General features: G+C 45.8%; 1 long non-coding RNA gene across 1 annotated transcript in view; it reads right to left on the reverse strand.

Moving 5' to 3' along the window:
• Window positions 1–20,941: 20,941 nt before the first annotated feature.
• Window positions 20,942–23,269, reverse strand: part of LOC116644952 — a 38,464-nt gene continuing 36,136 nt past the window's right edge. The window contains exon 3 of the long non-coding RNA XR_004301856.1: window positions 20,942–21,541. This is a non-coding gene — a long non-coding RNA (uncharacterized LOC116644952). The remainder of the gene's footprint in view (window positions 21,542–23,269) is intronic.

Consider the following 23,269-nt stretch of genomic DNA (forward strand, 5'->3'; position numbering starts at 1 on the left):
GGGCAAGATCTGGCAATAGAGATACATAAAACATTTCCACTGGACACTTCTACTCAACCACTTATAAGAAGCAGGGAGCTGAGTGACCATGTATATGATCATTTTGAACATTTTCGGTAAGCTAACAAATACAAGGAGATTGGTGGCTCTTCCTAATATCCTTGGACAAAGTGGGGACAGAAGAGGATGAGTTCAGTGGTTCAAATTCCCAGCTCGAGGGCCACATAAATGACCCGGAAGCTTCTATGTGTGCCCTCAAGGAGATCCTTATCTCCTGAAATTGCTGAAAATCGAACACAGAATCTCATCCTGTGACTGGTTGAATTATAGTGCAAGTTAGGGCATTTATCAGAAAGGAAAGGGATTCTGAAAGTCTGAATGGGGACATATGGGAAGTCCCTGATGAAACTGAGGACATTGAGCCCCTAAATTCTGATGAGCTTTCTTTGCTGGTGGAAGAAAGCTCTCCATCTCCAGGGGAAGTGGCTTTTTCCATCCCTTCCACTCTCTTTTCAGGGGGATCAGCCCTGAATTGAGTGAGGAAATTATACTGGTCTTCCCAGAGGTGGCTGCCATACAAGACAATGCTGATTCTCTTCAGGATCCACCCCTACTACCCCCTTTTTGCTTCTAGACTTATAATAAGACTCAAGATCCAGCAAGTCCCTAAAGGTGACATACAAAGGGTGACTCATGAGGAAGTGTGCTACACTCTAAAAAACTATTTCGGTTTTCTAATTTATACAGACAGAAATCTAGGGAGCACACATGGTAATGGCTTTTAAGAGTGAGGGAAAATGGTGGGAAGAACATAAAGTTGGATCAGGCCAAATGTATTGACATGAGCTTGCTAAGCAGAGATTCTGCATTTAATGTTGCAGCTCAGAGAGTTAGAAAAGGGCTCTAAAGTATGCTTGGTTGCTTGGTTGAAACATGGACCCAAAGGTGGCCCCCAGTGAGTAAGTTATAAATGCCCGACCTGTGTTGGTCTTGAGGTAGAGGAAAGGAAATTGGAGTGTTAGAGTGGATTTGTCATTTAAGACCTACTCACCCACTCTCAAAGGGTAGAAAAGACATACCTTTCACTGTGACTGTGAGAAATAAATTCACGAGGAGAGTTCCAGAATCCTTGAAAAGCTCTGTGATCACTCTTCTATGTAGGTCAGACCTTAACCATAAGAGTTGTAGCCACTGAATTAAGAAAATTAAATGTAATGGAGGTAATTGGAAACCAGGGTGGCAGGAGCCAAGTGGTAGCACTCAACTGCCAAAAGCAAGGTACACATGATTACCATAATGAACAGCAAAATCAAAGCAGCAATATGAATAGGATGGTCTGACTCATGCAGACCTACGGTGTTGGCTAGTTGATCATGGTGTTTCTAAATGTGAATTAGATAGGAAGCCTGCTAAATTATTACTTGATCTATGTGGAATAATAAGAACTATATTTGATCTTTATTCCTGGTTCCTGGCATAGATGTCCTAAAACCCTAGGAACCTGGTAGGTCTTTCCTTATTCAAAAGGTGCCCTTTTGAGCACACCTGAATTTATGTTAATAAGGTGATATAGTGTGGGCCCTTAGGTAGCCTCAGGATGGGGCTGATCACTAGAAAGAAAAGTCAAGTGATTACAGGATTGAAACTTTCAGCACCACCCACTGACCTACAGGGAAAAGGAATGGGGCGGGCCAGAGATTAAACGCTATAAAACTTTTGAACTATAAGATTCAATGAGCTTCTAGGTTGATGAATGCATCCACATGCTGGGAGGGTGGCATACCCCAGTTCCACGGGAACAGAAACTCCTGTGCTTGAGACCCATCTGGACCCTGCCCTCTATACTTCTTCATCTGGCTATTCATCTGTATCTTTTATAATAAACTGCTAAATGTAAGTAAATCTTCACTTGAGCTTTGTGAGCCACTCTAACAAGTGATTGAACTTGACGGGAGGGTTATGGGAACCTCTGCTTTATAGCCAATTAGTCAGAAGCAGAGGTGACAAGCTGCACTTGCAATTGGCTTCTAGAACGGGAACAGTCTTGTGGGACTGAGCTCTTAAACCTGTGGGACCAGAAGCTATCTCCAGGTAGATAATGTCAGAAATGAGTTGAACTGTAGGACACCCAGTTGATATCTGCCAAGAACTGGAGAATTGCTTGGTGGTGTTGGAAAACATTCCAGGATCTCTATTGGCAGACAGGTACTACATTAAATGAACAAAAATCTAACTTCAATCATAAAGCAGAGAGTCATGCCCTGCCCCCCAATCAATTCTCAGACTTGAGCCAGCTTATAGACCCAGAACCCCTTGAATGAAAGTGAAGCCAGGTCCCCTTGAAAAAAGATCTCACATGTTTCAATGATTAATCTTTCTCCCAGCTTTCCCCAGAGGTATCTATGGCCTTTTACCAGGGTAAATGTGCACTGTAAAAAAGGAAATAATAAGACATTTGAACTAACACTGAACTAACACTGATTCGAGGAGACCCAAAATGTCACTGTGGTCTACCAGTCAGAGTAGGGGTTTATAGATGTCAGTGATCAATGAGGTTTTAAGTTGGGTCTGTCTCACAGTGGGCCCAATATGTCCCTGAACCCATCCTGTGGTTATTGCCCCAGTTCCAAAATGCATACTTGGAATAGATGCACTTGGCAGCTTGGTTCTTTGACCTATGGAGTGAGGGCTATCGTGGTGGAAAAGGCCAAGTTGAAAACATTAGTGTTGAAAACATTAGAAATGCCTCTACCACAGAAAATAATAAACCAAAAGCAATACTGTGTTCAGTATTACAGAGATTAGTGCCACCCTCAGGGACTTAAAAGCTGCAGGAGTGGTGATTCCCAGTATATTCAGTTCACCTTGCCTATTGGACCTGAGCAGAAAACTGATGATCCTTGAAAAATGACAGCAGGTTATTGTAAGCTTGACCAATTCCAGCTGATATCTAACGTGGTGCCATATCTTGAACAAAATTAGACCTTGCCTGGTACCTGGTACACAGCTATTAATCTGGCAAATGGACTTTTTATCCACACTTGTCAATAAGGACTAACAAGCAGTTTGCTTCCTACTGACAAGGCCAGCAATACACCTTCACTGTCCTGTCTCAGGGGTGTATCAACTCCCTGGGTCTATATCATAACTTATTTCACAGGGATCTTGATTGCCTTTCCCCTCCACAAGATATCACACTGGTTCATTACATTGATGGCGTTATACTGACCGAACCTAGTGAGCAAGAAGCAGCGACTACTCTAGACGTATTAGTCAGACATTTTTGTGTCAGAAGTGGGAAATAAGTCTGACAAAAATTCTGTAAGTTTCTACCTCAGTGACATTTCTAGGCATTCAGTAATGTGGGGCATGTTGCAACATCACTTCCAAGGTGAAGATTAAATTGTTGCATCTGGCCTCTCTTACAACCAAGAAAGAGGCACAATGCCTTGGTCTTCCTTGGATTTTGGAGGCAACATATTTTTCATTTGGATATGTTACTCTGACCTATTTACAAAGACCCAAAAAAGCCACTAGCTTTGAGTGGGGCCCAGCGCAGGAGAAGGCTCTGCAGCACGTCCAGTTCACTGTGCAAGCTGCGCTGCCACTTGGGCCATATGATCCAATGAATTCAATGATGCTTGAAGTGTCAGTGGCAGATAAAAATGCTGTTGGGAGCTTTTGGCAGGCTCCTATACATGAATCACAGTACAGACTATGAGGATTTTAGCGCAAAGCCCTGCCATCCGCTGCAGAAAACCACTCTCCTTTTGAGAAACAGCTCTTAGCCTCTCCTGGGCCTTAGTGGAGAGTGAACAAGTTACCATGTTATCTGAGTTGCCCATCATGAACCGGGTGTTATCTGACCCACCAAACCATAAACTTGGATGTGCACAGAAGCACTCTGTCATCAAATGGATATGTGCTTAGGCCTGAGCAGGTCCTTAAGGCACAAGGAATTTCCATGAAGAACTGGCAAAAAATGCCTATAGTCCCCATTCCTGCTACACCGCCTTTTAGCTCCTAGCAGAAGAGAAGACTTGAGTGTGGTTTACAGATGGTTCTTCACGATATGCAGGCATCACCAGAAAGTTGATAGCCGAAGCACTCTAGACCCTGGCTGGGACAACCCTGAAGGGCAATGAGAAAGAGAAATCCTCCCAGTGGGCAGAATTTTGAACAGTGCACCTGGCTATTCACTTGCAAGGAAGAGAAATGACCAAATGTGCCATTCTATGATTATATACCAATCTATGGGCTGTGGCCAATAGTTTGGCTGGATGGTCAGGAACTTCGAAGGAACATGATAGAAAAATTGGTGATGAGAAAACTTGGAGAAGATTTATGTGGTTAGACCCCTCTGAATGGGCAAGAAAAATGAAGATATTTGCATCCTACATAAATGCTTACCTATGGGTGACGTCAGCAGAGGAGGATTTTAACAGTCAAGTGGATAGGATATCCCATTCTGCGGACAACAGTTGGCCTCTTTCTCCAGTTACCACTGTCATCATCATGATGGGCTCATGAAGAAAGTAGTCATGATAGCAGGGATGGAGGTTCTCCCTGGACTCAATGACGTGGACTTTCACTCACTAAGGCTTACCTGGCTACAGCCACTGCCGAGTGCCCAATCTGCCAGTAGCAGAGACCAACGTGGAGTCCCCAGTATGGCACAAGTACCTGTGGTGATCAGCCAGCTACCCAGGGGCGGGTTGATTGCACTGGACCACTTCTATGGTAGAAAGGGCAGCATTTTGTTCTTACTGGAATAGACACACAGGTACAGATTTGCCTTCCCTGCAGCCAGTGCCAAACGACCATCCATGGGTATACAGAACGCCTTATCCACTGCCATGATATTCCACATAGCATTGTTTCTGATCAAGGAAATCACTTCACAGCAAATGAAGTATGACAATGGGCCCATGCTCATGTAACTCATTAGTCTTACCATGTTCTCCACCATCCTGAAGCAATTGGTTTGAGAACATGGTGTAATGGCTTTTTGAAGACTCATTACAGCACCATGTAGATAATAATAACTTGCAGACCTGGGGCCAAGTTCTCCAGCAGGCTGTGTGTGCTCTGAATCAGTGTTTAATGTATGATGCTGTGTCTCCCAAAGCCAGGATTCACGGGTACAGGAATCAAAGACTGGAATTGGAAGTGGCACCACTCACTATTACCCCTTGTGACCAGCTACAAAAATTTTTGCTTCCTGTTCTCTCAACCTTATGCTCTGTTGGCCTAAAGGTCTTACTTCCAAAGGGAGGAATGCTTCCACCAGAAGACACAAAAAGATGCTATTAAACTGGAAGTTAAGGTTACTGCCTGGCCCATCTAGACACTCATGCCTCTGAATCAAGACAAAGAAGGAAATTACTGTGCTGGCTGGTTTGATTGATCTTGAGTACTAAGGGGAAATTGGATGACTACTCCATGATGGAGATAAGGAAAAATAGGTCTGGAATACAAGCGGTCCCTTATGGAATCTCTTAATATTACCGTGCCCTATGATTAAGGTCAATGAAAAACTACAACAACCCAATCCAAGCAGGACTACTAATGGTCCATATTTGTGAATGATGGTTTCACTCTACCAGGTAAAGAACCACAACCAGCTGGAGGTACTTGTTAAAGGCCAAGGGAATACAGAATGGGTAGTGGAAGAAGGTAGTTATAAATGCCAACTATGACCACATGACCAGTTACGTAAACTAAGGGTAACAGACTCAGGAGACAGAAACCTGGATCCTTAAGGACATTTCTGAGTGGGTGACTCAACCAGCTCTGAGGTCTGCCCCACCTCTGGACTTCTTACTAAGTGAAAGAAATAACCTTATTGCTTAAGTTGAGATTTTCTTATACTTTTAGCCCAAATCATCCCAACCCATACAGTGTGTGGGAGTATGCGATGCCATTGCTATTATGAGGATCCCAGATACCAGGCCATGAACTGATTCCAGAGGTAGAAGTAAAAGACAGCCTTATATTGCCACAATCCCTCAAATACTTCTCTTACCTTCCAGACTTCTGAAATTGCTTTACTAGGAGACAAAAATTTATTTTTCCATAATTAAATATCATCCTGCTGTTAGACAAGGGAAAATACGAGTAGAAAAAAAAATACCTCAGGAAATGATCAGTCCAAAAACTAATAAAGCATACAGATTTCAACAAGATGCATTTCACGCTACCAAATTAATTTTAAAAGATCCTAACACTCACATGACTGGCCAGGTTGTGCTAAAATTTCTGAAAGCAAGAAAAATTGATCAACTTCTTTGGTAAGTATCTTAGTTTGCTCAGGCTGCTGTAAAAAAATACCTTTAGACTGACTTAAACAACAGGCATTTATTTCTCACAGTTCTGGAGGCTGGAAGTCTAAGATCAAAGTGCTGACAGATTTGGTTCCTGGAGGAAGCTCTCTTCCTGGCTTATAGATGGCCACTGTCTTGCTGTGTCCTCACATGGCTTTTCCTGGATCATGCACATGAAGAGAGTGAGAGTTCTCTGTCTTCCTCTTCTTATAATGGCATGAATCCCATCATAAGGAATTCCCTCATGACCCCATCTAAACCTAAGTACTTCTCAAGTCTCCAACTCTAAATACCATCACACTGGGGATTAAGGGTTGGACATAGGAATGGAGGGGGTGCACAAACATTCAGTTCATAATGATATGCAATGTTAAATATTTTTATTGAAAACCATACAAACACTCATACCTTTGTCAATGTCCTGTAGCCAGTGACCACCAGACACACAACACACCTAAAATTGACCAAGCTGGGTTTAATGCCCATGGAGGACCATGGGAAAACTCAGTAAGTCCTAGACAGGGCTTATGATAGGATTTGGGCTTGTGTTAAGTGTTTGGGGAGAGATTTTTAAGAAGTGGAGCCTTGCTCTGGATTGGATGCTGTCAGGAAATGAAAGTAATTCAAGAATGAATCTTATCTAGGAGGAGGAAAGAGTAGGGTGAGGCTAAAGCTCAAATTGGTAAAGAAGTAGTAGTCACTCATATTATCCAGGATAGAAAGAAGCTTGGCTATTTTTGTGGTTTGGACAATGTTCATGTTTTATCTGGATAAAGACATGGTTATGGAATGATCTTATTTCTGTCCTGATCCATCATGGCCTCGTGGTGGCCTGGTTTAATGTTTTCTGTTAAAGTGTTTATGTTCAACAGAGAACTGTAAATGCAAGGCCAGCTCCTGGCTGTCAGCTGCTGCTTTTTCTTTTTCTTTCCTTTCAACCCAAACACAGTGTGTATCAGTCAGCTTGTGCTGCCGGAGCAAAGTACCACAGGCTGGGGGGCTTAAACCACAGGCATGGACTTCTCACTGTTCTGGAGGCTGGGAGTTCAAGATGAAGGTCCCAGCAGGATTGGTTTCTGGTGAGACTTCTTTCCTTGGTCTGCAGATAGCCACCTTCTTGCTGTGTCCTTACATGGCTTTCCTTCTGTGCACAGAGAGAGAGCGAGACCTCTGGGATCTCTTCCTCTTCTTAGAAGGACATGGGTCATATCAGATTAGGCTTCACCCTTATGGTATTATTTAAGCTTAACTACCTCCTTAAAGGCCCTATCTCCAAATACAGTCACAGTTGGGGTTAGGGCTTTAACATACAAATTGGGGGGGAGGCATAATTCAGTTCATAGCACTGTGCATCAGAGTCTAAGATTTCTAGAGAGATCTTTCACAGAAGGTAAAAGTAATGGACATGTTGATGGTGTACTACCTTTTGCAGGAGAACTTAGAAATGGCAAGCATCTAACAAAGCAGGGTAGAAAAGGTGTGTGATGGCTCAGAGGACAAAAGGCCCAGGGTTGGCTCAGATGGCATTAGGGTGGTGGGTTAATTGGTAACTGTTTTTAATTATTAATTTTTTCATGTTTCTATAATATTGCTGTTGTGGCCATTAAGATACAAATACCTATGGGAAAATTGATAAATAGATTTAAACTTTTTCACCCGTTGGAGTAAGTGCAAGCTAGCAGATGCTTGTCCGTGTGCTTTGCTGTGCCTATGGATGAGACAATCAGAAGGGGAGAGCAGCAAAACAGTGAGGTGGGGAGGGAGCCCCTGGAGCAGGGGGCTTAGCATAAGACCGGGAAGGGCAGCCAGAGAAAACCTGGAAAATCGACCACCTTCCTAATTTGCCTATCATCCGTCTGGCTGCATCATCAGCCCATAATTACCCAAATCACTTTCAGGCTCTGCCTTCAGAACTGAGCCAAGCTCTTACGTATGGCTGCAACCCCCACCCCAAGTAGACGGCAAGGAAGAACAATTGAAAAAATAATCTCTAGGGGCGCCTGGGTGGCTCAGTCCGTTAAGCATTTGACTCTTGGTGTCTGCTCAGGTCATGATGCCAGGGTTTTGAGATTGAGCCCCACATCGGGCTCCGTGCTCAGCAGGGAGTGTGCTTGGGATTCTCTGCCTCTCCCTCTGCCCACCTCCTCTCCCCCCTGCTCATGCACATTCTCTCTCTTTAAACTACATAAATAGAAACTTAAAAAAGAAAAGAAAAGAAAAGAAAGAATAATCTTCAACCACAACCCCCACCCTCCCCTCAGCTGAAACTCTAGCTCCATCAAAACAACATTATAGCATCATTTTAGGTACAAGGTGATAAATGAGAGCTTCCTTTCTGTCCATTTTTGTTGTTCTTTTTGAGTTTTTTACCTGAAAGAACTGCCCCCAACATAAGGAACAGGTGGGGTAGAGACATTCACTTAGGTTGTATAGATCTTGAAAAAGTGCTCAGGGAGCCTTAAGCATGTGGACTGTCCTTAGTTTGGGGACAGATCATTACAGAAGACAACACACTGCGACCTTCATGCTCAAAGTGGAGTCCAAGGCTACTATCTAGGCCAAATCTGTTTTCTGGATAAATCTGCTCCCATCTCTTGTAACAGCTGATTTCCTCTCACCTTTATGGTGTGCCCCAGTCCCTCCTTACCAGAGCACCCACCACCCCCCTCTTCTTCTTGGGGTCCCTTGGAGGATAAAAGAGTCCATTTTGAAGTGAAATGGCAATTGGGAAAATCTTTTGGTTTCATATGGGGAAAACCTCATAAAGCATTTCTGTCTCTTGATTGGTGTTCACAGTAGCAGCCTGGAATGCTTTCTCCAGCCAATTTGTAGCTGATCTTTTAAAATGGATCTCTCTTCTTGATCTGATTTGGCCACCCCCATCCTGCCTGCCCTGTGCATTTGCTCTGCTTCAACCTTTCAGCACATTTGTTAACTTGAGTGACATTGAACAAAATCGCCACCCCGTTAACACGGAGTCATGCAATCCACGGGATGTGTATCATTCATTTAATTGGGATGGCTTGGTTGCCTCCCAGATGTTCCCTTTCAGCAGATACCATTGTGTTTTAAAACTTTGGATAATTATAGCTCTGTAAAGCTAGAGTACAAGATTTGTTGGCTCCAGCCAGCTCCCGGCTCCTTATGTAATAGCTTCATTGTTTGGTAATCGCCCTATTCACAGAGGAAGGGATCCGTGTCAGCCAAGACATCTATTCAAAGCACTTCCCCTGTGCTGGATAAACAGTAGCTGAAGCAGTCTACCAAGAGAACCAAAACACTCACGAGAGACTTGGCCACAAGTTTGACCAGAGCTGCTTTTCCCTTCTCGCATGGAGTTGTTCTGCAGAAATTTCTTCACCTTTTCTTTAGCAACACATCAGCCTCCAGGCAGAGGCTTCCCCTTGGCGGGGGAGATCCCTGCTAAATGTGGGGAGCCCGGAGTGGGTGCGGCAGCTCCGTGTGGGTGGTGCAGGTGGGAATGCTCTGCGGCCCAGAAATAAGATGGAGGGCCTGGGAGGAGACACAGAGTGCCAGGGGTGGTCCGCACAGGCTCTCCCAGAGGAAGAGAAAAAGGAGAGAGAAATGTCCCTAAACTGTTTCCTGGAAAAATTCAGAACGACCTCTGGGAGCTGCGTGGGAGGAGTCACCAGAGACGGCACAGGGCAGAAGGAGATAGAAAATTCTTAGATTCTGTGGGAGGTCTTCACCAGAGCGTCTATACCCTGAGGGATGTCAGTGAATGTCCCAGCCAGTTTCCTCCACTCTTCTTCACACCTGCTAATGCAGGAGCAAATGCACCCCAAAAAGCCCTCCCTTCCGTGCTGGTGTTTCTGAGCACCATAGCTGGTGTGTGATGGTGTGTGATAGAAGTCTTCTTGGAGAGTAATGATCTTGAGCCACACGTAGCTGGCTTCCTCCAAAATCCACAGTGGACCTAAGAGCCCAGGGCTGCCCCACCGTAATTGGAAGGCACTCAGCTAAATCGCTCTCCTCCCCGCTCGTCCCCCACCCCGACCCCAATGCCACTCTCCCACCTCCTTGGCTGTCCTCTGCAGGACCCCGGGGAGCAAGCCAGGGTCCTGAGAGGAGGCAGAGGAGAATGAGAGAAAATAACACAGGGAGATTTAAAAGGAGTGATACAGGCCCCCATCTAAGGCTAATTCTATGTAATGTCGAAATGCCATAACCTACCCTCCAGTGTTGACACACTCATGATTGATTACTAGAAACATTTCTTCCTATCTGTCTTCTATCTATCTATCTATCTATCTATCTATCTATCTATCTATCTGTGTAGGTATATACACACATGCATACATAAATGTAATTTATATATCAGACATTTGATATATATATGTATACATGCATATATGTATTAAAGGCATTGTGGTTTGGGCATAAAGATTATTTTAAAACGAAAATATTTGAAATCTTATCTGAACGTCCCTTATTTGACTAAACCAGAGCCTTCCGAAAAATACAGCTACCACCGCCCCCCCTCCAAGGGGGTTTCCTGTGAATTCCAGGAAGAAGACCGACGGTCCATTCCCATTAGCATCAAGAAAAACCCTACAGAACTTTCCATACTTTCCTGCTGAAGCTCTAAGACCCCCACAACACACACACACACACACACACACACACACACACTTTTTATTAAATTAGTATATGAACTTTTACCTCTAAGTATTCCATGAGTTACGCATTACTGGAAACTCCCACATGCACAAGTAAATAAACTGTGTCTTTTCTCCTGTTCATCTCTCTATTGCCAGTTCATTTGCAGGGCCTGACCATTTAAACCCAAGTGGGTAGAGGCATCATTTTCTCCCAACCGTTTATATACACAAATGTATATATACATATACACACAAATTTATATATACAAATAAACAGTCTATATATGTGTGTTTATACAACTTTATATATGTATGTTTACATGTACACACACACACAGTTATATATTTTGATACCCAACAGTACTTACAGGCCCTCTGACAATACTGAGATCTGAAAATCCTCTGGCTACTGGTCCCACAATATCCCTCCGTCACCCCACCTGATGCGCACAATGGTCCCCTCCCACGGGGGTCTGCTTCTGGAGGGTAGGCATCAGCTGTGGCCTGTGCTCTGCCAGGCACTCAGGGTTCCAACCACAGCTGAAGTCCTTGGCCCTCAGGACACCAGAGTCACTGAGCCTTCTATTGTGCCCAGGATGAAGGGGGTGCGGGGGGAGGGCGGGTCCTTTCTCTCCTCTCTGTGTGATTTTCTGTTGGAGACTTTTTAAAAAAACATTCATGCTTATCCTCTACTATTTTGTAAGGCTTTAATGGAACATGGTGGAGTGTTCTCTTTAAAACCTGCCTTCTCCCCCTGGGCTTATACCTGTGTGTGATGTGGCCTGGCAAGGACCCACCAGCTCCAGCAGGGACCTGGTCTGAGGTCCTCGGCGCAGTTTCCCCAGCACTTAGACCCTGTCTGGCACCTGGCCCAGCTCCACAGTCTCGGATCCATAATTCTAAACTCCGGGAGGCTTTGAAAACAGATTTTTATAACCTCTTTGGTGGCCAAATGGGAAGTGAAGTGATATAAAGCGCCATTTATCCCACTTAGTGTGAATATTCATATATTTTGCTGATACAGGACTGTGGAAATATTAACGTATTTGATTCACAGAGTGTCACTTCAGACCCCTTGGGATGTTACATAATATTTGGTGTATGCACCCTATTTTCTTTTAAACCCTGCAACACTGAATTCTAAAACCCATCTGACCTCAGGGGCTTCAGATCTGTGCTTGTGGTTTAGGCAGGTTTCAATAAGTAAGAGCTGAATGAATGTCTGAATGGCGCCTTCCTCCCACACCCGGGCTTTATTACAGGTCCAGTTCTCAGCTCTCAGCAGCTTCCTCTGCAGTAGGGACTGCCCCCAGGCTCGTGCAAATAGGTTTCGCTAGGTCTGCTCCGGTTCATTATGACCAGTGGGCAATGACCCACGGCTGGACCAAAGATGGGTCCTGAGTGCACAGTTTCATAAGAAAACAACCATCCTTAGCATCATATTAAGAAAGAAATAGACAGGGAGACACAATATTTTCAGATCTGAGCAGGTATTTAGGTCTGGTCAGTTAGCAAGGAAAAAAAAAAAAAAAACCCAGGCAGTTAATCTTGCTAGTGGTCGCAAACACCTGAATATGGTCATTGATTGATGCTCTAATCATCTGCTATCCCAGTGGGCTTGGTTGGATACATCAAGCCTTTTTCAAGGCCCCGTCCTACTCTGTACTTGTATGTAGGATTTCTACACGTTCAAAAAGGCCCCCAAATTGATGAACTCAGGGCCCCACAAAACACGGATGCTCTTCTGGGAGCCGACGGCCATTCCTGGCCCCAACTGGGCCGCACACTTGAGTTTCCCATTCTTCATGACGGGGCATTTACGCGGCAAACCTTCCTCATGTGAATCATGATGGCTTCTCACCACATAACTTGAATATTTCATGCTAACATACTCCCTCCCGTCCAGGATTCAGAGGCCTGAGATAATAAGGGACTCAAAGGGAAAGTCTGTACATGGCTGAGTTGGCCTTTTTTTTTTTTTTTTTTTTTGCTTTCATTTACAAAAGAGAAAGATGATGCTCACAGGGCTTGGTGAGTCATTTACCTAAGATCATGTGGCTGGTCAGAGACCCAGCCAGAATTCGAACCTAGATCCTAAACTCCCAAACTGGTGCCTCTTACACTATTCTGTATTCCTAATTCATTAGAGGTATTCCCTGGAAGAAATAAATTGGGTTTTACTTTTCGCTTTTTTTTTTTTTTTTAAGCGATCTTCACACCCAACGTGGGGCTTGAACTTACAACCTGTAGATCAAGAGTTGCGTGCTCTACTGACTGAGCCAGCCGGGCACCCCCTGGGCTTTACTTTTCAGAGCTAGTTCATGTAAGAAGCGCCTGGGTCTTGCTGACGAACCTGGACCTAATATTGCCAGAATTTTCAACAAAGACCAAGATCACTTTTGAGGTTGTATTTTTTCTCCTTTTACTTTTTTTTTTTTTTTAAACATTAATGGGTGTTTCAGTAGGAATGTGATCTCTGTATGTGGGATACTAATACGCTTAAGCCACTTAATAATTTGGGGCTTCATTTTTGGTGAAGCTGGTGCTGAACCGATTTTTTTCAGAGCAGTACTTGGAACCAGAGCAAGCAATCCATCACAGTGTGGCTGCGTCCTGCCCGTGTTGATACTCATGGTATAGTGGCAGGGCAGGCAGGCCAGAGGAGCCAAAATCATGGGGGCTGTGGGGCAGGACCACCTCATCACCCCTACATGACATAAGAGCGTCCAGCAAGGTGGGCTTCCAGATGATGATCCCATGGGGAGAATAGTGTAAACGTGACAAGGGATGGCACTATTGACTTGCTAGGGCTGCTGTGGCCAATACTACAAATGGGTGGCTTAACAGAAACGTCTTGTCTCCCTGTTCTGGAGGTTAGAAGTCTGAAATCAATGTGTTGGCAGGGCCATGTTTCCTCTGACGGCTCGAGAGAGGAATCTGTCCCATGCCTGTCTCCTAGCTTCTGGTAGATCCTTGGCTTGTGGCAACATGCCCCAGTCTTCACATGGTGCTCCCTTATGTGTGCGTCTGTCCAAATGACCCCTTATTTTATAAGAACATAAGTCATATTGGATTCAGGGGCCACTTTACTCCAGCATAAATTCATCTTAACTCATCACATCTGCAAAAACCCTATTTCCAAATATAGTCACATTCCGAGGCTGGGGCTTCAATACAGAAATTTGGTGGGGGGACACATTTCAACCCATAACAGTCCACCCTCTCGCCCCTCCCCCCAAATTAGTGTCCCTCTCACATGTAAAATACATTCACCCCCTCCCAACAGCCCCAACATCTTAAGCTATTCCAGCAGCAACTCTAAGTCCTAGAACTTGTCTAAATAACCTAAAGGTGAGACTCAGAGTACGATTCGCCCTGGGGCAAAATTCTTTTCCATATGTGAACCTGTAAAAGCAGACAAGTTGTCTGCTTCCAAAATACAAAGGTGGAGCATGCTGAGGCTAGATGTTCCCACTCCAAAAGGGAAAAGCTGGAAGGAAAAAAATAAAAAGGTGTTATGGGTCCCATGCAAGTTTGAAACCTAGCAGAGTAAGTTCCATTCAATTTTAAAGCTTGAGAATAATCCATTTTGGCCCCATGCTCTGTCCCCTGAGCCCATCCGCGTGTTGGAGGATAATCTCCTTCACGTAAAGTCTACTGATTTAAATGGTAATCGCATCTAAAAAATACCTTCACAGCACTGTCTGGACTGGTATTTGACCAAAAACCAGGGCACCATGGCCTAGCCAAGCTGACACGTAAAATCAGCCACCGCAGATCATTTCTGAGTGAATACTATAATGTGTCCAAGATAGGGAAAGCCAGGAAATGGTAATAAAGAAGAGAAAGTGGAGAAATCTTCTTGGCTGTTTGTCCTGGGCAATGTACCAGTGGGGCAGGACTCCGAGGGGTCATCAGTTAAGGATTGTGTAAAGAGTAGTTTTAATCTGTGACAGTGGTTTGGACCAGGGGAATGGACAGAAAGAACATTGTGTTTTCAGCCATCACAAAGCAAGGGAATTTGCCGTGGCATAAAGGGTGGGAAACGGGGTGACTAGAAAGTCAGGGTGTGGTGGTATAAGGTGGGGTGCTAAGGAGAACTGGCTAAGGGGCTGAGTACGCTGGCAGCCCCCCAAATTCACATGCGGGGCCCTTAACCTCCACTGTGATGGTGGAACCTTTGGGAGATAATTAGGTTTAGATGAGGTCATGAGGCTGGAGCCCAGATGATGGGATTAGAGCCTCTGTAAGAAGAGGAAGAGACACCAGATCTTCCTCTCTCCCTGACGTGAGCGAGAAGGCAGCCTGGAACTGAATCTCACCAAACGACGAATCTGCCAGCCCCTTCATCTTGAACTTCCAGCCTCCAGAACTCTAAGACATAAAGACCCGTTGTTTAAGCCCCCCAGCCTATGGTATAGTGTTACAGCAGCCCAAGCTCACCACGACAAGGAGGAAGCCACTAACGGCGTCCTGAACGTGTCTCACCAGAACAATATTCTTTTTTTTTTTTTAAGATTTTATTTATTTATTTGACAGAGAGAGAGACAGCGAGAGAGGGAACACAAGCAGGGGGAGTGGGAGAAGGAGAAGCAGGCCTCCCGCTGAGCAGGGAGCCCGATGCGGGGCTCAATCCCAGGACCCTGGGATCATGACCTGAGCCAAAGGCAGACGCTTAACCGACTGAGCCACCCAGGCGCCCCCAGAACAATATTCTATTATATTGTATTTGCCTGCCTCTCTGTATCCCTACAAGGCTTCAAGTTCCACAAGCTGGTCTTTTGAGAGGTTGCCTCCTCTGCAACCAGCACGGGACCCCGTCCTGAGCAGGTGCTCGAACAAGAGTTGTTCAATGAAAACGTCAATGGACTGCACTCAGCTTCCTCAAGCTCAGCGGTGACAACAAAATTTCATAGTTGGGGGGGTGGAGCAACTTAGTTTGTGGGGTACAGTGAACCTATCTCGAAGGCGTGTTTGTCAAGCAAGCATGCAGTTCTTACCTAGATTGTGTGGTTGTTTGACTCCGCTTGGGGAAGGCAGACAGCTGAGAAGAGGGAGGTGTTGAGACACCCCCAGGCACCCCTTGGAGGCTGCAAGAGCCTGGTGGGTGTATGAGCCAATGTTAAGATAAAGGACTTTAAGGAGACTAGCCTGCAAATACCTTTCTGTTCTCAGTCTGTAGCCAGAGATCTTAATCTCTACGCAAAGTAGGTATTTGCCTCTAGACATTCTTTATTCTAAAGGGCATGGAGGGAGAAGGAAGGAAGGAGCACATTTTGAGGAGGAGAGAGAAGGTAAGTGAGAGCTTATGCCCCTAAAGAGAAATGCCTTCCTATTGGGTGCAGGGAGCAGCAAGTCACCCATTTAAATCCTCCTTGGAGCCTTCTGGGTGTCCGTCTGTCTGGAGCCCATCTTGTTTCTGCGCAGGAGAGAGGGAGCTGAAGCAGGCAGCTGGGGTTTATGATGATATCTTCATGTCAGCCTGTTCGGCACCCACACACTACCCAAAACATATGACATGTGATATTTCATTCCCTTGTATTGCTAACTTGCCATCTACGTTGCTCAGGGGCCCCCTTCCTTTGAATGAGGCTTGCGAGAGAACCAGAAGGCAATCTGCGCCTCTAGCTTCCCATTGACGACGAGGCAGCTCCAAACTGGGATTACTGATTTCCATTTCAAAACTGTGTTCAATTTAGTCGATTTAAACGACTTGACTTTCCTCTGTGAAATGACTGTGGCATGTGAGCTCAGCCAGTCGCTCTTTGAAAGGCATAAACACGCTCCCTGCAGGGACCGATGGAGCTCTGCCGCCCATTGTTTATCTAAAAACAGCGTTTTCTTATTGTCGCTCAATTAGTCCAGACAGCGGACACAAATGATTTTCAACAGCAACATCCCAACGCTGCGCGTCACTCATAAAATGGCAAAGACTGCTCTAATAGGTGGCTAATAAAATCAAAATGCGCCTCTATTGATTCCACGATTACTCAAATCCTCACCCTTTCTTCTGAAATCTCTTCTTAATCTAATTACATACAATTTTTTCACTTTCGTAAAAGAACACTAACCCCAGCAATCAACAATTCTGCTCTCAATTTATGAGCAATCAACCAAGTTTCTTCCGAATGTAAACTTTGGAGAGGAGTTTGTTTTCTATAAACAAGCTAGCATATTTGTTCCCCTCAAGGTCAAAATATTATTGCCTGTAGGGTTTTTTTTTCTACAAACTTTTTTTTCCCCTAAAAATTGCACGATCTGTCATTTCGCAGACACCCACGAAAAGCCACTCCTAATCACTTGCAGAAGATAAGTTTCTCCCTGTTTATACTGACTGCTGTGAAAATGCTATTATACGCAAATGTTTCATCTGTTTCGCAAACATATGCTTTCACACACACGCTCAGCTCACCGCAGAGACAGTTGTCTGAAATGGGAAAAGTCCTTTGCAAAGGACAGAAACGAGATGCAGCAAGCCTCTCAGCATTTCCCATTTTTCAAATCCGTGTTGGAAGCATGGGTGACTGATACGCAGAAATCACATGCGCCGTCGACTCCGCGAGCGCCGCGCTCTCAGTGGAAAGATGCCTGCTCTCTGATTCATGTCTCTGATTTACACCTGGACAAGTTGGAGGTCCGAGAGGTGGAGATTTAAGGAAGGTGAGCAAGCAAAGGAGTGGGGAGCCCAGGTGTTCCAGTCATGCGCCCGGACTGCTGGGTGATTGAAGCACAGAATCTGAGAATTTGGGTGGTAAGGACCCGTCCTCTTTGTGGGGACCATGAGGGTCTGCTGTAGTTCAGGTGTGCTTGCTTAGCTGTATAACGGCCCCCTCCCCCATGACAATTCCCCTCCCCCCACCCTTACCCCAACACACACACACACACACACACACACACACACTCTCTTGGGTAATATAACATTTCTAAGGTTTTCATTTGAGTTTAAGGTTGGAAAACATCCAGGCCAAACATAAAATCTCAAATCTGACACTCTCTTCCCTCAAGGCCGCTGCCAAGTGCCCTCTGGTTTCAGGCCTAGATGAGGAACCAACATGACCTCATGGCTGGAAACTCCATCTTTGGGCAGGCCTGGTCTCGCCCCGTCTCTGCTCTCTCCTCAGGTGAGAAGGAGAAGGTGATGTTGGCATGGCGAGAGGAATTCCTCTTTTACCCACGGGCAGAGAAAGGACCCTGTCCGGGGCTGAAGGCCAAAGGGAAGGAACCTCCCAAACATTTCTAAAGGCTGTGAATGAACTTGGAGTTGGGGGCTCAGAACTCTGCCCGCCTGAGCACAGCTTCTTGTTTGTTTGGTTGGACTGAGCTTCCAACGTTTCTTCAGAAGAATAGGAAGCATTAGGTCATTGCCAAAGCAGCAGCTGGGTGTGAAGCCATCTTAACCTTGGTGCCCAGCAAAATGCCTCTGCACTTGACTGGCTCTAAGCCACATGACTTTGGGCACATGTCTTCTACCCTCGGTCTCTGTTTCTGTATCCCGCACGTTTTCCTAATCATTCCTCTCCTTGCCTCCCCGGGGATGTGGACCCCTCTTTGAAAAGCACACAATGTCCTCCCGATGCAAATCCTTATTTGCCCCGATCTCTTCCTTTCATGGAATGATGACAAGTTCCAAGGAGAGGTAAGAGACATCTGATGTCTGATAAGTGAGTTAGAAAGACTTCCTTGGCAGGAACACCCAGCATTAGTTGATTAGACATATGCTACTACTCAGGGGTCATCTGCTGTGTGTACGCCTTTAAGAGAAAATACATTTTTCATCATGCCAAATTCTCTCCGAGTGCTGTCAGTTGGTCAGTTTCTTTCCCACCTCCGCCTGCCCACCACATAGGGGGGAAATACCATCTCCATCACTCAGCTAGCTGCTTGGCAGAGTGATGGGCTTCCTTGGTTTCCACTGGCTAACGTTGCAACGGCATTGCACTCTGGCTACTGGAACTTTCCTCAGGAAGCCACACGAGTGACCCTCAAACTGCGAGGGCTTTCTGGTGGTATTCACCCTGAAGCTTTAAGCTCTCACCCCTCTCCGCGGCTCTGGCCTCTCTTGCCTGCCCCCTCCCGAAACCACAAAGCAGTTAGAGATTCTAATCTCTCAACACAAAGTCACTCTGGCACCCACAATCAGATGTCACCTGAGGTCACAGCGGCCCGCCCGTGGTGGAAAGTTCCAACGCAGGTTGCAGCTGCGTTTACGATCTGCCTGTTGACTTGCAGAGAGCGCCCTGAAACCCAACAGGAAGGTGGTTTTCTGAGGCATGTTAAAAATGTATTTACGTTTGTTTATATATGAGTGATTATTTTTAGTCTGAGGAAGAGGCTTGACAAGGATTGAGAGGCTCCTCCGTGGCCAGGAGTAACCATTAGGATTTGCACCTGCACAAAACCAGTCGTTGGGTGCTCTGCTTCTCGGCTGTTGCCTCACATTTTTCTCCCGGCCGGTCTCCCAGTGCTGCAGGAAGAGGGGAAACTGGTCCCAGACCAGGCTTTCTATCTTATTTCTCTGTTCCCCTCCAGGCTGGCAGGGCACCGCTAAGCATGTCGCACTCAAGAGGCCAACCGCTGAGCCTCAGGCTTCAAGAAGCTCTTTCTTGTTTCTGCAGGACAAGAGCCATGCCTTCTGAGTTCTGCCCATGGGGCTGTGCTCTGTTATAATGACTGGGAGCTCCTGTCACTCCTTTGGGTCAAGGGAGCAGGCTGGCTGAACATCTATAATCCAGAGGGTTCCTACATTGTGGTAGGAACTCCAGACTGAGGGACGGCCAAGGTTTAGAAAGATGTGCTGATTCTTTGGTATCCGGCTTTATGCCCTTCTTTCAGATGTGGCACATAGAAGAGAACACAGAGATGTACGTTGTTCTCCAGCTAATGCAACGGCCCTCCCCGCCCCCACCCCACCGCCATGCCTCCATGCAGTCAAGGGGGAAGGGTGGGGAGCACGAGAACCAGAACAAGTTAAGGCAAGATGAAGGGCATAACCCCAGAGGACCAATGGTTAACAGTAACTCTGGGATCAGTGACAGTGTCTGGGGCACTCACAAATCAACAGTGACCATCCAAATCCTTCTGTACCTGTGCCGCCATGGATTGCTTCAGTAGAGTTTCTCCTATGGATAATTGTACCTGCTCTGGATACCCCTGACCTCAAGTGATGACCTGCCAGCCTAGGGCTCTCGAGTCCAGACAAGAGACAACGATGCAGTCAGCACTCTGCCCGTACTCCTTGGGAGCCCTTGATCATTATCATGCACACCCGCTTCAGATGTGCCAAGCAGTACCTGTGTCTCCTGGAAGGCTACCCTCAGGGTCCTGAAACTACTTTGCCTGATTATAGGAAAAGCAATGATGAGAACTTGCATCTTTCCAGGGATGTCAGCCCTTAACTAGTGAATGACAGATGGGAGGCGGCGTTAATACTCCAGCTCCCCTGGCCTCTGATCAGGACCACAGCGTGGGGCACAGGAACACTCTGGAGAGAGCATCAGTCACCCTTCACAAATTCCCTCCCTGGGACTTTTCATGATGCTGCACCTTTACCTGACATCCTTCCTTTCTTTGGGCCATTTCTCAAACCGCCTGCTGGTTTTTCCTGGGAACATTCCTTGAATGAATCCCTCTGGGTCTGCTTCTGGGGAATCTAACCTAAGACACAAGGTAAAGCACAAGAGGTGACTTTGCTCTGAAACCCTAGCTCAACAACACAGATTCCCCTCAGCTCACATGGCTTCTCATCCTTTTAAAGTTCAGCCTTCCTAGGCTGTCTCACTAAGACGCTTGGAGTGAAGGACTACCACCCTGTTGCACTAGCATAACGGGCGACTGTTTTCCCACTCCACAGAATCTTCTGGAAGATCTCAACTCAAAGTCAGCACCAGGGCCCTGGGGAAATTCTGTTTCCTCAGTCTTAATTCAGAGAAACATGGGCCCTGGCCAAAGCTTCCAACCACACAACCACCTCATGTTTCCTCCTCCCTCTAGCCCAGCAAAAAAATCAAAGCCAATGGGGGCCTTATATGGCATTCACCAACTCTGGAAAACTTTTCAAAAATACTTTTAGTGCCTTTCTTATTGTCTCCCCAGAGGCCAATAATTCCTGGAAGGAGAACTGTAGCTTCATTGACACTTGGGAAGTCCAGCAGAAAATCAATCCTGTAGCTCAAGAAAGCTGTATGGAAACCCCACGGTTTCCCTATTGGGAGCTGTCAGCTCTGTCCTCCCTCCCAGCTCTGTGAGCCTTGGAATTAACTCTTCCCATTCCGTAGAGCAGGCAGTGGACGACCAGATACAGGGAGGGTAGTAAATGGTGCACATTAGAACTAGAGTTCCTCCATCTTCCTGCCTTTTATAAAAACTCCAAGCATGCCTCATTTAGGAGAAGCATCAACATTTGTTTCAGCCTGACATGCATGCCAGGAAACTCTTTCCAGATCTCTAAGCAGAGCTTGGGTTTGCAGTGATCACTGTTGCTCTTGGCCCAACCCTGGAAAAATTCTGAAGATACAAGCTTGGTCCGGAAGCCTACAGGCAAATACTCAGAAATCCTATGGGTTATTCCATCTCAGTACATACTGCTCATATCAGGACCTGTGGGCACAAGAAACAGGAAGAGGGGTGTCAAGAAAGCTCTCGAGGCGCCTGGGTGGCTCAGTTGGTTAAGCGACTGCCTTCAGCTCAGGTCATGATCCCAGGGTTCTGGGATCGAGCCCTGCATCGGGCTCCCTGCTCAGCCGGAAGCCTGCTTCTTCCCCTCCCACTCCCCCTGCTTGTGTTCCCTCTCATGCTGTCTCTCTCTCTCTCTCTCTCCTTGTCAATTAAATAAATAAATAAAATCTTTAAAAAAGAAAGCTCTCGAAATCCCAGTTCTTGCACTTGGTTTCAGCTGGCAAGGCCTGAGAGCCTCCTAATGGTGGACGGGGGCATGACTATTCATGCGGAGCTCTATTCCTAAGGAGGATGCTGCTTGGATCTGTTAAGGGAAGGAGAAGCTACAAGGGAAGGAGAAAGGTAGAATGAGGGAGAGGAGGGCTTTGAACAGCAATAAAATTTGCCTTGTGTTTGTAGTAAATCATTCGGGTAGTGCCAGGTGTGCCCTTCAGGGCCTGGCCTCTCCACTTAGTCCACAACTCTGAGGAAGGCCCACGGAGGCACATCCGTAGTCAGCAGAAGTGTTTACAGCAGCAATGTCCACAATAGCCAAACTATGGAAAGAACCCAGAGGTCCATCGGCAGATGAATGGATAAAGAAGAGGTGGTATAGATATACAATGGAATATTACTGAGCCATCAAAAAGAATGAAATCTTGCCATTTGCAATGACATGGATGGAACTAGAGGGTATTATGCTAAGTGAAATAAGTCAGAGAAAGACAAATACCATATGATTTCACTCATATGTAGAATTTAAGAAACAAAACAGGTGAACATAGGAAAGGAAATATAGGAAAAATAAAATAAGATATAAACAGAGAGGGAGACAAACCATAAGAGACTCTTAGCTCTAGGGAACAAACTGAGGGTTGCTGGAAGGGAGGTGGGGGGGGGGATGGGGTAACTGGGTGATGGGCATTAAGGAGGGCATGTGATGTAATGAGCACTGGGTGTTATATCCAACTGATAAATCACTAAATTCTACCCCTGAAACGAATAATACACTCTATGTTAACTAAATTGAGTTTAAATTAAAGAGAAATAAAGAAGGAGTGTTTGGGCTAGAGGAGAGATGGTCTTGAATTCCAACCTCAGCAAAACCCTTGAGGACACTGCCACCCCAGGTGTGGCAAACAATGAAGTGTGTTTTTTCTTTTCTCTTTCCTTTCTTGCCAATCAGAGTGAATGAATTCTAAGCCCGCTATAATGTTTTATTTATTTAATTATTTTTAATTAAATAAATGTGTTTTAATTATTTTTTGATTAAAAAAAAAAGGAAGGGAGTTAAAATTAAAGCCTGCTATATAAAAGTGAAGCAATTTCTGGAAGGTCACGAGCTGCAGCTGGCAAGTGTGCCAGGAGTTAGGAACAATATACTTGCTGTTTGGGGGAGCGAACCAACAAAGCAAATCCAGGCCGGAGAGGATGTCTTCGCCCAACTCAGGGTTGGGTTTGGTTCTGGAGTCACACAAGCCTCTCTGAAAGTGACTGAAGGGGCAGGGCCCACTGACAGTCCAAAGCGTGTTCTCCAGGCTTGATGCCCCAGTGTTCGCAGGTGGAGCGTGACTCCCAGGGGGAGGAAGGATGGGTGGGGAAGAAGCTGACTGAGCTCTCATTTCCCTATCACCTAGTACAGTGCCTGGCATGCCATAGGTGCTCATTGTG

Source organism: Phoca vitulina, unplaced genomic scaffold, assembly GCF_004348235.1.
Source record: "Phoca vitulina isolate PV1807 unplaced genomic scaffold, GSC_HSeal_1.0 scaffold31, whole genome shotgun sequence".
In the NCBI taxonomy this organism is placed as follows: domain Eukaryota; kingdom Metazoa; phylum Chordata; class Mammalia; order Carnivora; family Phocidae; genus Phoca; species Phoca vitulina.